This window comes from Zosterops lateralis (assembly GCF_965231275.1).
Source record: "Zosterops lateralis genome assembly, chromosome: 1".
Taxonomy (NCBI): Eukaryota; Metazoa; Chordata; class Aves; order Passeriformes; family Zosteropidae; genus Zosterops; species Zosterops lateralis.
In genome coordinates, this window is record NC_139762.1 from 119,469,729 (window position 1) to 119,488,280 (window position 18,552).

The window sequence follows — 18,552 nt, forward strand, 5'->3', positions numbered from 1 at the left end:
CTACCAGCTCTGCAGCAGGTTTTGCTGCCCCATGCAGTTTACCATGGCAAGGCGCCAACTTGGCAAGACTCGATCCTCTCCAAGGAGCCTGGCAGAGATCCAGCCACACTCACAGGTCTCATTGCTGCTGCCAAGCTCGAGGGGCAACTGAAGACCCTCTTCTGTGAATCTGCAGATCTGGTTTTGACTGGGGATATTTGTGTTTCAAAATGTTCTTAACCAAGTCAAGTTCCCTCTGTGTTTATACAGTGACTGAACAGGCGAAACAGAATACTTAACTCAGCTACAGAAATGAGCCACAGATTGTTAATTATATGGCTATTTGCACTTTGACTGGAAGAGGAAGTAAGCTGGTTATAACTACTTTGGGCTTTACTCCTGCAACTGCATTGAAACCACATTTATGACAGCTGAAACTATGCAATTTTATATAAATGTAGGCGCTTCCTGTTTTTGAAACAAGTTGTGGTCTGCTTGCCCTTACCTCACAGTAACGTCACTGGAACCAGAATGTATTAAATCTGCTCAGTTTTACTGACTTCGTGATCTTATTTTGCTAATAATTTTTAAACGTGTAGATAAAATGCATATTTTGGACTACAGATGCCAAACATATCTATTCCTAGGGCGTAGCTGTGCTCCTTAGGCATTCAGAAACACATTTTTCACGTGTCAGACTGAAATGCCCAGCTATCTCTGGGGTGCACTCAGTCCCTGGTGACATGGTCATGGTCACTGTCAGATGAGGAGGCAGGTGTGTCACACTCCCCCAGCAAGCAGGCTGCACTCTGAACTGCACATGCAGGCAGACCTAACTTTTTCCATTCAATATACAGTATTACAAGTAATTTCTTTATTTAAAGTTTCTTATTTTGCACTGTGTGGTGTTCATTCTTCACTGTGGCAAGTATATGTTTATCTTTACAGACAGCGAGTATGGGCAGCAGTCACAGCCTTACTGGCATAAATTGAAGAAAATCACAACTTGACTACAAGATAATTTTGAAAATATCATTTAACAGCCCTAATAGGTGGGAGCATATTTCCTGCCTTTTTCTTTAATTTTGCTTATTTATGTTACTGGAACTCACAAACCAAACTTCTGCAATGAAAACAATTACATAAATCACAACTCTTGATTTTCCAGTACAGTCATTTTCCTACAAGATTACAGAAGGAAGACTGATCCTACTATTCAAGCAGAAAGCAAAAGGATATCCAGTAATTCCTGATACTAAAATGTGGTAATTCTTACCAAAAAATCCACACACCCCCCGTTTAATTTACAATGTATTCCTCTAGATTTAGTTCAGGACATACTGCTTGAGTCAAGTATCCCCATAAATCCAAGATATATAAAGTCAAGATGGCCAAAATCCTTAACAGAAAAAAAGAGCAGCATTTCTACCACCTTTGTTTTGCTCTCCAAGACCACAACCTCATATTTCAGACCATTAGATCCCACCCTTTAGCTTTAAGAACTCACCAGCTTCACAGTGCTAACAGAGTGAAAATATACAGACCTCTTAGTCTCATGCTGTAAGAAGACTAAATAAATATTGTTTAAAAGTCCTTATGCAAAAATCTTCAACTGAAAGAAACACTAAAGCTAAAATTACAAATTCAATTATACCTGATTCATTGATTTCTCTCAACTCTGAAAGTAAACACAGCATACAGTCAATCAGGCATTTCTTAAAAACACTTCCCTTGGTTGCCTTCTCAACCAAGGCATGGTTTTGAAAGCAATTAACAACTACAAGAGGCTGGTCCTGCCATCCCTCTCTTCCAGGCCATCTTCAGCAGAGACATTTGTCCAACACTGCAGTTAGAAAATTCAAAGAGGTCAAGAGCCAGTCAAGTGACTCAACTAAAAATGCATCAAGCCATCCTCCAGTTTGGCTCCCTGAGCCATCAGTCCAGAGCTGTGGCTGTGGCTGCAGCGGCACTGGCACAAGGGAGAGGGGGTAACACCTCAGCACAGAGGGTACAAGCCACACTTCTGGAAGCTGTCAAGCCAATGCTCGCTGCCATGATGTCACATTTGTGGCATCTCCACAAAAAATGGCTGCATGTTCAGCCCCTAACCTCCAAACAAGAGAGGACACATAAAAATCCAATTCATGGTGTCCATCTAGAGCTGCCCAGATTAAAGATACTTGCTGAGCTACAAAGTCTCCACTCATCTTCTGACTTTTTTTCTGACTAAAGCCTACTGTTTCTACACAGAAACGTTCAAGTCCACATCTTTGCAAACTTATTTCCCAAAGTAATGTGTGCATTTCTAATAAGAAGAAAAAAGGACTTAATGAAGGCAACCCAGATTAGCTAAATGACACATCATAGTGGAACAATTCTGCTGTTAAAGACCATGCAGATGTTATGATGGAGGCAAAGAAAGCCTTTCTTTAGCTACAGCACAGCTGCTGCATACAACTTCAAAAAGACTTGGCACAAGATTTCAGCCACAAAACTTTCCCCTCACTTCATTTCATGAACGTCATCTGCAGCTTCAGTGAACTGCACCAACAGGACAAAACCAACACAGGGGGAGTTTGCAACATCTTATCGGCAGTGGGGCAGCTTTTTGCACTGGCAGTACTCACGTGCACATTCAGAAAACTTGAATATACATCTCCATTCCTCCTCAGCCCAGCAATCCTTCAAAAGCAATGACATCCCACACTGCTGTCCCTCCTATTTGTATCTTCATTATCTTCTAAGTTAAAGAAGACAAACTACTACATAATTAACAAATATTAAAGTTTAAAAACAAGCTGTAATAAACAGATCATTTCCTTTGCTTTTTTAAGTAACATTAGAAAGTATTATCAACTTCCATTCACATCCCTCATGAACTAAGCTACTCTAAATAGACGCCCTGACCACAAATGTCATATCATACAATCATCCTGTATGCACATGGTTAAGGACAGTCTTGTATTTTCCGTGCAATATACGTAGCACAAAGAAAATATATATTCACTGTCTAAATTCAAAGTCCAGCTTTCCTCTTCAAATATGTCAAAGTATTACAGCCAGTTATGGGTAGTACATAGGAAGAACTTGCATTGATTTTGTAATATTTAACAGTAAAGCACACAGAACTTAACTCGATCTGCATTACATTTGTGATTTCCTTTCAGTGATGGTAGTGTTAAGAGATATACTTGAGAACTTTAAGATGCATGTTTGTGTATGAGATTAAATTAAAACATTTCTGACACATGAGAACAAAATCTTGGGAAAACCTATTTTAAATTTCTCCCTTTTTTCTTCTCTTAATATTCATATGACATCAGCATATTGACTCTATGACATCCTTACACATCTACCACATGAAACCATAAACTGCTTTGTCACCTACAATATTTTTCCCACATCTGCAAATCTACAAAGAATTAGTCCAAATGAGAAATCAGCAATAGGAGCAACTAAAACTCTATTAATATTTAAACTTTGTAAGTAAAACAGACTAGGAAAAAATGCAGAAATAAAGAAATAGAAACAGAAACAGAAATAGGAATAGAAATGTACTGGAAGAGGACTTTTTTTAAAACCTGCTCAACTACTTTACTACCAAGGACTTGATACAAAGCTGGAAACCCACAACTTTAAGGACTATTAGTAATATTGATTAAAAACAGCGAAGAAAACTCATTAAACCAAAGGTAAAGCTTGAAATACTAGAAACACTAACCACAGTATTCATAAAAACAAAACATTTTGACATGACCTACTTTAATAATAGTAAAAAGAAGTAAAGAATATGGGCTCCAAGACCCTGATTCTACTGATCTTATAAAACACCATCTACTTTTCAGAATTAGCAACAGACTCATGAAATTGAGCCAATTTGTTCAACAGATGTTTCAGTTGACTCAAGACAAATTTTACTTTTCTATTGTAGAAATAGAGTGAGCTGAGTAAAATCCCACTGTTATTAGCAGCATTCAAGGTATATTAGCTCATAATTAGCTGCCATTCCCATTCCTTCTTTCTTTGACATAACAGAAAACATTTTCCACTCCGGATTAGACGTGACACTGAAATAAAGTAGGCACATTGATAAAAACAAGTCACCCTCCTTCTTTCCCCCCGCCCCGTTTTATGGGACACGCAGGAATGGCAGAGTTTTTATTTTCCTTGGCGTTCCTGTCTCACATTAGCTGATAATCTCCCTGGTGTGGCTGTGCCAGTGTGCTGCCCTGCAGGCCCACAACACCCCTGCTGTTCCAGTGCTGAGCTTTCCTCCAGCAGGCTTCTGTGATCCTTTCGTAATGTGTGCTATTGCATCAGTCTAATTGCAACATAATTCTCAATACTGTAGATAAAGCAAATAATTTCATTTTTAACTTCTGCTCATAAAATACAGATTGTTTCCTCACCACCCCCACTGCCTTTTTTTGTTTAATTTCAAAGATTTAAAGAAAAACTTGCACATTGCACAGCAGTAGTCAAACAAAAATACCTCTTGTTTTCTTAGAAAGCAGCACTTAGAAATATTGCTCAACACCTAAAGCATTAGTACAGCCTTTCACAGACCCATATGTAGTGGATCCCCTGTGAGCAGGCTGGAAGGGGAACGTACATTCTTGCTCTGTGTATTTATAATAATATTCAACCATTATAAAACTGCATAGTTTTTTACTCTCTCTCTTCCCTGCAATAGAGAGTAACAGCTTATTTGGCAAACAAACTCACTATGTTTCTAGGTACTCTTGGTTAATTCATAAAACCTGATTTAATGTTAGATATTTTGCATTCAGGTTAGCTAAGTTGAAACAATATTTAGCTTAACCATGGCTTGGCCAAAAAATTATCTGTTATCTACTGATTACAACAGCATTGTAGCTAGCTATGGACATCACACTGGAAAAATACAAACCCCATGCCTGAGGAAATGCAGATGAAATTCTGACTCCAAGCCATTCTGATAGTGGGCATTACAAACACTCTCTACTTCGTATCTGATACAATAACCAGGCACAAGAGTCATGTGCCTGCAATGAAAGATGAATTTACATGTAATTTTAATTTTATGTACATATATTATTTGAGTTGACATTATCAAAAAATGCTGTGCTTCTTGCACCCCAAATCATCTTGCATTATACAAATGTCTACAATAAAACTAATCTGGATGCAAGCATTCATATGAGGAAATAACAGAAGCTAAGTCTCAGAAAACCTAAACTTTGTCTTTATTTGCTTTTGTGGCATGGTACATGTTGCAGTTATGTCATACCATTTCCACAGCACCTCTGCACCGTCCAAAAAATTACAAAATTACCACTAATCAAAACAATAATCTGTCTACCTCTAGGCATTTGGAGTATGGTCCTATACCTGATTTACTGCACACTACTCAAACTTTTTTTGGAAGACAGAACAAGTGATTTCTTTGTGAATTCAATGGTGCAGCTGAGTGCTCCATCAACATAATGGTTAGTCCTACCCTTACTCTGTTTTACTCCTAACTTAGAATAACTGTGTTATTCCTAGCTTCCTAACTAAAGCAGTGACAGCTTTAAGGTCAAAATGATTCTCCAGTTCTGAAGCCAACTTTGTCTCCGGTTTGGCATAACTCAGACTAACTAATTTTTTCACAGCACTCAGCATTACATTGTGCTTTATATAGCTCCTTCAAACCTCAGCCCCCACGCCCTCACCCCAGTTACCAGTGGTCAGTACTTTTCCAAGGAAGATACGAAGATCTTGAGTCATTCACAAGAAAGCAAGACACAGTTGCAAAGATGTGAGAAAAGCTGGGATTGAGCAACTTACCTAGCATCACCTAGGAAGTCTGCAGCACAGCCAGGAAGGGAGTCCCGCTCGCCAGGGCAGCATGCAGCTGCACAGAGCACCAGAATGGCTCCTGCCTCCTGCAATCCCCTGCCTCGGCCACCACGCACGTCCCGACTTCTGCTGGAAGTGAGGCAGGGGTACTCCAGAGAACAGCCTTCTCCAACGCATCAACCAGATTCATTCCCAGAACAAGTCCATCCTGTGCACAGAATGGAGCAGGGGTCCTACAGGAAAAAAAACAGCACGTCAGGGTGACATTTAATACCATTAAATCGAGGAGCTTCCTCACAAGGGCACAAACAAAAGAGATTTGCAAAGATATACTCAGTTTTGACAATCCTTGACTTAGACACTGCCACACTGGAAAAATGTTTGCATTCACCACTTCTAGAAATTAGAAACTGAGACATCAGACATCGTCACACTGACACCTACAAAAAACAGCAGTTGGGTTGAAATCTTTGGATTTACTCTGCAGCTTTTGTGGGAAAGTAATATCAAATTGTTTGCAAATGTGACATTATTCTCTGCATGGAAATTAGCCATAGGTGATGACTGAAAACAATTTCTAAAAGAGCTTCATTTTTGAAATCGAAAAGTGTTTACTTAATATTCAAGATTTCTGGACCTTCCAGAACAAACTTCTTTGCCTGTTTTCCTCAAGCCATATCCTCTGGCCCATGTTGATTCAAGTCCTGGTCCTTCTTCATTCCTACCTTCAGCACTCCTGCCAAGTCTCTCTGTACTCTGCTCCCCAAGGATTTTAATCTCTGCCAGCTCAGTCACTTCCAGGCTTGGCTAGCAGTGCCATACTCTCCCCTTGACTCCCCCTTCTTCCTTCATTCCCCAGTATTAACCCTCACTCTCCCGCCAGGTCTGCTCCTGTGTTCACAGTCTAGGGCATTTTGGGGCCTGGACTGTGCTAGGATCCCACGCACGTCACAGACCCACGGATTTGCTTCTGGCTCTCAGGCACTGGGGTACAAACCCAGTCTCCCCTTCCAGGCCCTCACATGCCCAAGACACCATGTGAGATCTGTCATTTCTTTAAAAAGTTATAGTTTGTTTCAATCTGAGAATTTTGCAGTGCTGACAAAGGCAAATTCATGACTCGTAATCTGCTCTTCTTCTCCAGTGCCCTTCACTAGTGCTTCCCACACTCTAATTCCTAGTCTCTGTTTCAAAGCAAGGGACATGGAGCATTTTCAAAAAAAGATCCATTTTTTTTGTTTCATTTGTTTATAGGTTTTTTAAAAATCTACAATGAGAAACAGCTTTTTCCACACATGGTCACAGACAGCTAAATTATTTTGGTAGAAAAAAAAAAAATTAAGCTGGCAGCAACTGCCTAGCCCAAAGGCTAACATTTTGTAAAGTTATAAAAAACTCCAAGGAGCATCCTATACTGGGAAGTACCAGGCAGCCTTCCTTACTGCAACTTCTGGCACTTTCCTTTCAGCCCTTAACAGCTTAACTCATTCAGCTACTCAAACCAGAACTGTGCAAATCTTATAACCTGAGAGGTCAAACTGAGGAGTAGCAGCTGTGGGTGGACAGTGCTGGAGTGAACCCCATGCCATGCAAGCTGCCTTTGCCCTGACCACCAGTTTTGTTGTGTGCCTATGAGCAATGTACAAACAGGATCATCGGACAGCACACGGTGCAGACGGCATTTCTTCAGATGTTTTCATCCTGGAGGTACCAATGACTGCCTGAAAAGCTACAGCTGCTCAATAAATACTTCTAGGCCAGGAAAACCTGAAGTAAAATGGGTTAGCTTCATTCCTGATGAAGGTCACACATAGCTAATAGAGATAATTTAAGCAACACCATTTTACTTTGCATTTGCAGTAAATTAGGAGCAGCCCTGTATAAGTTACAAAAGGGAAGGATAACTTTGCATAGTACTACTGCTTGCTATCACCTGCCCCTGCCTGGAGAGGAAATAGCCTTATTCAACAAAATATTGGGAAGGTTCTTCTTTTCTTTCCTCTATTTAGTTATTTATGTCAGCATGAAAAACAAATGCATCATGCTGTCAAGTAATGTACAAAGGAAAGGATATATATATATATATATAAAAAGAAAAAGGAAAACCTCTCAAAACAGATAACACTCTTTTAGAGCAAAGTCCAATTTACAGATTTTTATACTGCACTCTTAAGAGCAAACAGGGCAACAATTTCCTGATGGCTCTTGTAAATATTCTGTACAAATAAGGTTCATAAGAGGAGACCAGGAAAAGATAAAAACATTCACATGCCCACAGACAGATGCTAATTATGACATGGATTAAATGCGATATGTCATTTATTTTTCAATAAGAAATAATTATTTCTAAGGAATGACTAGCCATTCCTGTGAGATCCTATTTAATCTAGAGACATTTGATGCACCTAATTCTTAACAACTATGGCAAAAGAAGTATGGGACATGCACACTCCTAGAACAATTATGTTAATTCTTATGAAAATATACTGAGAAGATTCAACTTCAATGTGTAAAACAAAATGAGCATTAAAACCTCACTTCCATTCTCCAAAATTACAAATAAATAATTTAATCACGTTTTGAATTAAATTTAGCAATAAAACTGGCTATCAAGCATCCATATTAGCTATATGTACTTTTTTTAAGCCAGGATAATTATCTGATCCCTAGTTACAGTTCAGATGAAAAATATAATTAGGTTGAATGAAACTTCAGTACTTCAATATACAATCGTGGAAACTACACAAAACTTCTTGCTTAAAAAACGAGAGCAGAATTTCATGCACTATTTCATTTGGCAGAGTATAACCTACTTGCTGTCAGCAAAGGACTTTTTTCAGTGAAGAAAATTCATATAGCATTGTCCAAGTAATTAGAAGTATCAGCCACTGCTAGTTGTCTCTCAACTATAAGCAACTGCAATGGATTTTGTTCCTACAGACCACTATATTGTGTTCCTAAAAACTCATCTGAAATCCAGCAGACCTCCAAAAAAGCTGTGTTTGTTTAACATAAGCTAACCTAATTATTTTGTCATCAAAATCAATATTTATGGGTTAAAACACTACTTCAAGTAGGAAAGCTTTAATGTAAAACAAATCATAAAACACTGATAATGGATGTGCTTGAAAAGGCTCTAGGATTGCATGTATTTATGTAAGATTTGTGAATATATAAACACTTGGTTATATATGTCAAGAAAAAGGTGAGGCTCAGTGCAGTGAACTAAACATCTAAAGACTAAGCTTCTTTAGAACAGTATATTCCTACAAGGACTTAAGACAGCTGGCTGAAGTGTATCAAATATCTTCCCTAAGAGCAAAGACTCATCTAAGTCCATAAATTCATTGTTTCTATTTATTCTATTTTTAAGTAGTTTCCGGCATTTTTGAAATACAAATTATTCCCTGAAAACCTTCAACAGCTTTTTATTGTTAATACAATTTCACAAAGCCACACTACAACACAGACAGGGTGCTTGCTATGATCAACAACACTGGCATCATTTGGTGAGGGATTCTTCTCTATATGAATAAAACAAATTCTTAATTCTGTTAGGGAAGGTGTTCTTTAAATCATCACAAGGGAAATAATTTCCTACAATATTAGAACTTTCAATCATCAAAAATCCCCAATTCATGATTCCTTTTTATCTTAATAAATTTCTCAAGGAATTCTATAACCCTACAGAACTATAAAATCCTATATACTAGCACCAAAACAAAAACTACTTCATGCATTGATCAACATGTATAGTGTAGTTTACTCTTTCATTTCAATCTGTTCAAATAACATGACACAATGAGTTCAGTATAAAACATTATGGTTCTTATGCAAATTAACAGACTCCCAACATGAAGGTTACTGCTCCACAATACATTGCACACAGCTGCTCACAGCTTGCCTTCACACTGAAAAGTAGATTGAAATGGAATAATAAACTTCTACCTGTATTCCACTGATTTTACTGACTTGGGGCATATTATTAAAAAAAAAAAAGTGAGTTACCAGTACTGACAACAGCACCTACAGCTTCCAACTGTTGTGGCACTGCATCCCTTCGTTTTATGTCTCACTGTCATATGAAACAAAGCCCTTTCCTTGGTGCTGTGGTTAGAGAAAAAAGGGATGCAGCTCCTAGCACTGTTTAATTCCATACCACCCACGTCATGGCAGGGACATGGTTCCTGCAGGAGGAAGCTGAGGCTGGAAGCAGAACCCAGGGAGGGTGTGTGCAGGTTTCAGGGGCCAGCTTGGCAGACCTTGTCCCTCTCTGCCACTGGCAGTCCCTTCCCTGTTCCTCTGACCTGCAGCATTTCTGGATTGGTGCTGAAAGACAGTGCCAGTGAGCCCAAGATGCTGCTTTAAGAATAAAGAAAATGGAGTTCACTGGAGCCCCACGGATCCCAAGCCACAGCCACAACCACAGCAGCCTCTGGAACTGCAGCTGGAGCCCAAGATGTGGCCAGAACCACAGAGCGTTCCCATCCCACTCCTGCAATCAGGCCAAGTGGAAGGGTCCCCTAAGCTGTTTCAAGGCCCTGTCCCATCCCACCAGGTTTTGTCTGTTTTTCCAATGTTTTCCAGCTGGGGGGGAAGTTAGGCTGGGAGCATCCCTGACACACAGCCTTTGTTTTTCCATACACCACATGCCTCAGCATGGGGCTAGTTGCCATTCTGCCTTTGGCTGAGAAACCACACCAGGCACTGTCTTCAGGAAGTGTTTTGGTTTGTCCAGTGGTAAATACTCTTTTGTGGATAAAACACTCACTTTATTACACTCTTTTATTAACATTGCTGTGGTTATTGCAATTTTTCAGTAAATTGTGTTTTCATCTTATAATGTATCCTAGTGTTTCCTCCATTACAAGAAAGGGAGCAGGGAAAGGGGGCAGCTTGAGTGGCTTTAATTTTCCCACTGGGTTTTAAACTAGCACACTCAGAGACCAAGTCAAGCACAATGAGCACCCACAACACCAACCCTCTACTGTTAACCCTAGCCCTAGCACCATTATGAGGCATTCAAGGCAATTCAGTTTCAGTCAAATATTATTCAGATCAAATGACTTTTCCATTCTTTAGCAAGTATTGAGGGAAACACCAGATGCAAAGAGTCAATGTGTCATAGCTTTGTGGACACTAAGCTCATGTCCCCCACAGACTTTTTCTTGGGATCCAGACCAATTTCCAGCACCTGACTGGCTAAAGCTTGGTTATGTCATGAGCACTTCTTTGAGACCAACATTTAAGCTTACCTCACTTCATGTACTCTACAGGAGAATTTGTTTTCCTTACTCTATGAACAACAGTGCCAAAATAGCTACAGAGCAAATAGTAAAGAGGTATATAGCAGTGTGGAATCCATATGCTGTCTACTAAAATAAATCTACTTATAGTCTGTTGTTTTCAAAACAATACACCTGAGTTTCAGATTTGTGAATTTTGGAAGTCATATACTTACGTGTGATTTAACTTATTTTTAAAGTAAATCAGAGTTATAAAAGCAAAACTGAGTACCAGCACAGATACAAGGGAATATTGAATAGAAAGCTAATAAAAGGTCCTTAGAATAAATTCATATACACCTATAGTATTCTTTGGCTACTCTTTAGGTGGTGACTCTTAGGATATATCTCAAAGTGAAGATGACCTCTGGCACACATGTGGCTTTGATACTGTACCAAAACAAATCCTTTACAGTTATCTCCCTCTTATTACTGTAGCTTGGAGCAGAAATACACTGTGATCATTTATTTTTGTGAGCAAACCCCCATTTTTGCTACAGGGCTTTATGACTATTATAAAACTATGCTTTAGTTTTCACCAAGGTAATTTTCTGAAATTCAGAAATTCAAAACTACTTGATATAATTCATACATCTTCCAGAGACACAAGAAAGTTCTCCACAGAGCAGAGAATAAAAAAGAGGAGAACAGAGAAATATTATTGCTCCTAAACATATAAAAATGCATGTTACGCATATGTTCCTTACCAAAATAATGAACATTAAAACCTAGTAAACTCTATTGTACTATTTGTGCCTCATTTGCGAAATTCTTTGAATAAAATGTCCTTTTTTACAATACCTTGCTATGTCAACAGTGTGCTTAGCTCCAGAAACTGTAGGTCTTGAGCCTCAAATACCTGATGAGAAGGAGCAGAGAATATTTTCTAACAGATACTGTGTGAGGAAATGTGAGTTTGGTTCCTCAGTGCTTGACAGCTCTGATTTAATACTCTGATTTCTCCTCTACTGCCTGGGCTACATTTGTAAAACTTAATAATCTCTTTTTTGATATCTCTTATTTGAACCCACAAATCATTCCTCTCATGTAAAACAGCCCAAACACCATCACATTATTCTGGAAAGTAATGCTCAAAGTATGCTGTCACACCAGAGTACTGAGCCAGCCTAACAGTTAACTATTAAAAGGTTCCTTGCTCCTGTCCCTTTCTTTGCATTCATCCTATGCTTCTCAATTTATCTTACCATGTCAAACTGTCACAGTCACTTGTTGATGCTTCTCTCTTTTACATAAATAGATTAACCCTAGCTAGCCCAAAGACTAGGCACATTCACTGCCAGGTAAATACATTAGATTAAGCTAGACCAACTTTCTGAAATCTGATGTCTATGCCATCTCCTGTCTCTTTCCATCTGAGGCTGAAGAATCTCTAAATACTCCAAACAGCAGTTTCCAAGCTGCAATGCATGGCTGATAGCCTCAATAACTGCTCTACAGCTAATCTGGCAAAACTGTAGCACACACCAGCATTATAAATGCCTAAATTTCACAAAGTTAGAGCAGTAGCCACTGAGAAAATTTATTAATGGGAAAACATCCTCAAAAACTCAGGGAAGCACTTGGCAATAAAGCCCGTCTGTCCCAGGTCCTTGTAGAAGACTTGAAGAAAGTCCCCAGGACATCAATCTGCCCCACTCGTAATCCATGGTTCCAATGGCACTTCTCTCACCTTCAGCCAGTGTGGTGGATACTAGGGACACCTCACACTTAATGGGCTTCAAACTCCACAGTGCAGCAGCTACAAAAGTTTTTTTAAGTTTTTCAGCAAAGAGGAGGAAAAAATAAACACTTACTTCAGTATTTTGGTTCAAATTATGCTGCCAATTTTATTTTTTTTTTAAATTTATTGCCAAGTAGGGTTTTTTTCCCCCTTTAAGCCAAATCACCATGAACTCACTATGAAACCCATGGAAAGGAACAGTTTCTTTATCACGATCTCCCCAAATGAGAAATGGTTTTAATACTTACCTCCAGTGACAGTTACAACACAGAAGCAGAGAATTATTATATATTAATCCTATGAATTCCTGACTCTCAAAAGAATGTGCAGCATTTAAATACAAGTCCCAAATGAGAGCAATCTACTCAATTTACTAAGAATAATATAATGCATATGCATTTACATAGATATACACTCATCTTATATTAAAAATACAAAATATACATGACATATATATAATTTCTAATTTCTAAAACAACTTCCCTAAAAATGCTGCTCAATTTTTCTAAAAATCAAACCAGTTCCAGTGTTATAACTAAATCTGGGGACTCATTTTCTTCTTTGGTTCCAGGATTTTCCTCCAGATTATCCCCAGAAATAAGGAAATTGCTTTTGTTTCTGCCGAAGACAAATGGAGTTAAGTTGCATCTCTCAAAAGAGAGAGAATAATTTAATTGCTTCAAGCATTCATTAAGTGCAAGTGGGATCAAAAGCTGCTATACCTACAGCTCAGTGCAACTGCAGTCCCCAGCTTTCACCAAGTAATGCTCTCATGCAAGGTAGGGTGCAAAGAAATTCTGACTACACATAAATTAAAGGAAGCAAAAAGAGCTTCACACTTTGCTGTGACACAACCCGTCATGCTCACTGCACCTATTCAGAGCACCCCGAACACCCCCATGCCACGTCTCTGCCCTCCTCTATTTCACAGACTATTGACCCACCTCATCCGCTCCTTGAGTTACATGAGCACTACTCCTCCCTTCAGCCCCTTTTTGGGAAGCTAAGGGCCATTAATATGATTGCTACCTGACTGGTTTCTAACCAGGCAGGCCAGTTTTACTGCTATCTTAATGACTGCAAACGAGACAACTGCATTTTCCAGTTTTCTGAGTGAGTAGCCACTCCAGCAGGGGACATGAGGAAACACTGGTGCACACGCCTGTCCACGGCCCTGCAGACTCCCATCTCTTGCATCACACTGGTGGCTGAGAGCACTGCACATGCACAGGGCAGCTGAGCATGCAAACCAACCACCTTTAGATGAAAATTATTTTTTCTCTTTAAAAAGTGGCCAGCTGGCATACCTAACTCTATTTCTCCCCTTGCATGACAGATTTCCATTTCTATTAACAGACTGCAAAAGGTTTTGTAAACCATCCTTTGGTAACGCCAAGGCTTCCTGTCTCACATTTCTCCTACTTCCTCTTTCGCCCCACTCCCCATACACCCCAAATCCTCATTTCCATCTATCTTCCTTCTGGTCATGAGATAGGTCTCTCAGAGTGCCAACTTTCTGAGCTGCACTAGGAGGATGGGCAGAGAGAGAGTTGAGGATATTATGCTGGAAGGTGTTAACGGCCACCATCAAATGGTTCTTTCATCTCCAGGCAATTACAGAGCTGGGCCTGCTAACCAGATGCAAGGGGCTCCCTCTTTCCCTCATGTCTTCCTTCTGCATCCCAGACAGACAGAGGTGCCATCAACTTGAGTCCAAGACCCTATAAACCAATTAGAGGTTTATTTTGAACTTAAAAAGAAGAAAAGAACTGTTTTGCCTTTATAGATGTCAAAAGGAGTTTGCAAACCAACAGTGCAACTCTGAAAGAGGCTCTTGTAACAACTCCTGTCTGCTTAAGAGGTTGCTGAAAATATGCAATTTGATTGCTGAAGTTTAACAACACTTGAAATTCTCAGAAGTTCTTATCACAATCATATGTATAAAAAAGAGAATTTTTAAAAGCTTCAAATACTAGATAAAAAGCATGTAATATTGGTTAGGTGCTTTCTACTAATTAGTACTGCTTTTATTATACAGGGCAAGAAAATGACAATTTTTTTCCCTAAACTGGCAGTGAACAGCCAATTCAATAAGCTGCGTTTTTGTTTTCTGTGACAGGGCAGTGGAAAATCTCTTTCATTTATTAGGTCTGCAGAGACCAAAACTGGCTGGGTGTCAAACCTGCTTTGTAAAAGCCCAGATCCATTCAGCCATGTGTAGATTCCATAATTCTTTATGACCTGTTCTCAGTATCAGCTTCACAAAAGATGAAACTTTGGTGTCTTCCAGCGAGTGTTAGTGCAACCCTTTATAAAAGGAAGCAAAAACCTGAACTGACAGTTCAACACAGAAAGGAAAAAAAAAAACCTAATGGCAGTGCCAAATTAAATTAGTTTTAGATTTTTTTTTCCCAGATGAGCTTTGCATAAAGATATAGAATGAGGTCTCCTACAATGGCAGATAAGCAAGCTGTATAAATATGTAAATTTTAACAGCTCATTGCTCCATGCCCCACTGCATGTACCTATGCTTAAGTGACAGTTTCATCACCTCGCTAGTGATTGCAGAGTATCCAGAATTTGTCATGGGGACAGACAGGGCAAGGCCTTAAGCTGAAAGGTCTGATGGCAAACTGAGATAATAAAACAAATCCTCCTTTTTTTAGGAGGATGGGGCTTTCAAGATAGAAGAAAACTAGGAGGGTGGAATGACTGACTTGCTTTTAACTACAAGAATGGCTAGATGGCTTTGATAAACTGAATAAAATGTGCTGCCCTGTTAAAAACTACTTCTCACATAAAATCAGGTGCACACTATATTATATCCAGGGAAAAATATTAAACTTCAATTTTCAGTAAACACATTCAGCATCACATTATTATATTTTTTATAGCAGAAGTTTATGAACAACAGCACTCATAACACTTTTTAATCTCAGACTGTAAAACTGAAATAACCAATTAATCATTTTATTCAAGTGAATTATTCTTGGCTATACCAAAAAACCTCTGTATCTGTCTATACTGACAGCATTTGCTTCAATTGTCCTATTGCTTTGGCAGTGCATTTTTACCTATTGCATTCTTTAAGGTAAAAAGAACTGCAAACTAACTCACAAATGTTTCCCACATTATTAAGTACTGTAAATAATCATTTTGCCATTAAACTAAAGAATTCTTGTGAAACATGCAATATGCTTCACATATGCTAGAAGTCTAGTGTCCTCATTCCATACTCAGTTTGTAATCTTGCATCTGACAGACACATATGTAAACATTAGTAATCTTAACAACACCTTTCCATGCAAGCTACATGTATTTATCAAGACAGATAAACACGCACACATGCACATGATTTTCTTCAAAGTTTAATAAAATCTGAAGGGTCTTTAGGTCTCTGGAAAGTACGTGTGATTTTTATCACCACCACATAAACAGCCTTCTTGAATACTCCTCTCTGCAGTCTGCAGATCACCCGAGCACAGAGATTCTGAACTTAAGTTTCATTTTCACAAGAGCACAGGGAATGTTACACAGCATCATTTCTCATACAGAGGAGGGAATCTGTGCTCCTCACACACAGGTCTGCCGCAATCTAAACTTCAGCCATAATTTGCTGATGGTTTTAGGCTAAGGAGTAAAAATTTTAGAAGTAAACAAATGTGGCATTCATGAATACAACATAGAAAAAATTTAGAACTGTTTTAGGAATACGATGCTCAAAGATGGCTCATTTAACATTTTAGAAATCTGCTGCAAAACATTAAAACTCTAACCTAATCTTTGTTCCTTGCTTGAAGCAGAACAGCTTTGTTTGCCTCTAAAAATAGGAAGGGAGCAGTGGGGGATGGGAAGGGGACTGAATAAGAGGATAAGTGGGAGTGAGAACTGATACACCATACTGGCAGTAATTTTAAAAAGACTAGTGACTGGTACTCTTAAAACTACGGCTTTCCTAACAAAGTCAAGCACTTTCTCAATTACCAAATAAAAAAGGTCATCCTGTACTTTTTATTTTGTACATGCACATGCAAAGGAAAAAAGGAAAAGTTTTGTTTCATCTGTGACCAAAACCATCATTCTGCAGTCAACACTTTTAATGAAATACAGGCCAAAGGATTAGTCACAACAGATTCATGGAAAAAAAATAAAATCTGTATGAAAATACAAGCACATCACATAACTAAACCCAAAAGAGAATCTTGCTTAAGTACCTCCAGATATTGTCCTACAAGAGTCCCTCACAAGGGCTTCCACTCACCCCAGCTCCACAGCAATTAGCAGCAACTGTAGTAGTCACTGCCCTGAAGATGAGAAAGTATACTTATATCATCATTAAAGCCCTGAATTAGGTATTCTAAGTATCAGATGTGTCAGCAATATAGTCCATGTGTGTTAGAAGTCTTAAAATTTTTCTTTTTTTTTCAGAAAAGGAGCAGTCAGGGATCTGGCAGGGAACGCTATGGGTGATGGAACAGGGAAGGGAGTCACTGCTAAGCTACTGACCACCTGGAAAGACAAGTTATTTCAAAGCTACAGTGTCACAAACAAGATAAGAAAGTCAAGTAATTGTGTCTGTCACAGGAAAACTTGTGATGAGCCAGAGGATGAGCAGGAGCATGGAGCATCATCAACACAGCACTGCAGGCCTGGCCCTGGACAAGCAAAAGCAGCACAAGCCAACACTTTCCATGACTTAACACTAAGCCCATCTCAGCTGGGGCTTTATGTGAGTAAACATGACTCCAGAAGGTTTTTTTCATAGAGTTATTTTTAAATACCTGACCATATGAGCTTCCTTGGAATAGGAAAAAAGGGAAAGCAAAACTAAACAGTCATTACACATATATTTAAATATAACATTAAAAAACCCACAAAATATTTAAACTTACTAGAAATGTGTGCTTTCATTTTAATTTTAAAGTTGGCAGTGGACCTGAACCAAAAGAAAGTTATATTCTAACTGAGATGAAGCAGCGTGGATTTTCTAAAACCAGTCTTTAAAATATATAAGAAGGGGGGAAAAAAAACCCAAACTTGCTCAGAATCTCTCACTTAGAAAAGTGGCAATTTGGGTTTGAGCTCTTACTCAGAGATGTGCTAAAATCACTCAGAGCTAGAAGAGCTGAAGTAGGAAAGGCAACCAGAAGTAAGAGCATAACAGAAGAATGTGGCTGTACAGAGCTCAGTTAACAACAGCCATATCAACACATTAGGTCAGGAAGTTTGACACAGAATTTTCCCAAGAAGCATCTGCACTAATGCCAAAAAGACACTTGAAATGTCTTTATCTACTTCTGTTTTAAAATATGGACATAAACACATCTGGATCTATGAAATCATCCCCAAAGATGCAGTGGGATGCTCATGGTCACAAGCAGTAAGCATTATGAAGAGAAAAGGCTGAGACTAAGAAAACAATTATGTCTAATGGCATATTTTGGAAATACTGATACTGTTTGACTGCTGCAAATCTAAAACCAGTCTTTTTCCAGCAGTACTTGTCAATATATTTAGAATCAAATTCTGTAACAATACCTAAAATTACAAAGCAAACAACTGCTTGAAAACATGCTTTCAGTATACAGAGAGAAGTATCTGTTTATCAATCAACCTCAAGGCAACTGTCCCCTTTAGTTTATTTGGGATACTTTTACCTGGCACTAGCAATAATGCATGCAAAAATTTGCATAGTTCTGCCACAATTGTGGTTAATTATCCATTGCT

The 18,552-nt window shown here is 38.8% G+C and overlaps 1 protein-coding gene across 4 annotated transcripts in view; it reads right to left on the reverse strand.

Moving 5' to 3' along the window:
• The window catches only part of NCOA2 (nuclear receptor coactivator 2), a 189,176-nt gene that overhangs the window by 113,763 nt on the left and 56,861 nt on the right, over window positions 1-18,552 (reverse strand). For all 4 annotated transcript variants that reach the window (XM_083877665.1, XM_083877663.1, XM_083877664.1 and 1 more), the window contains one exon: window positions 5,788-6,032. The gene's annotated coding sequence lies outside the window, so the exon portion shown is untranslated. The remainder of the gene's footprint in view (window positions 1-5,787; window positions 6,033-18,552) is intronic.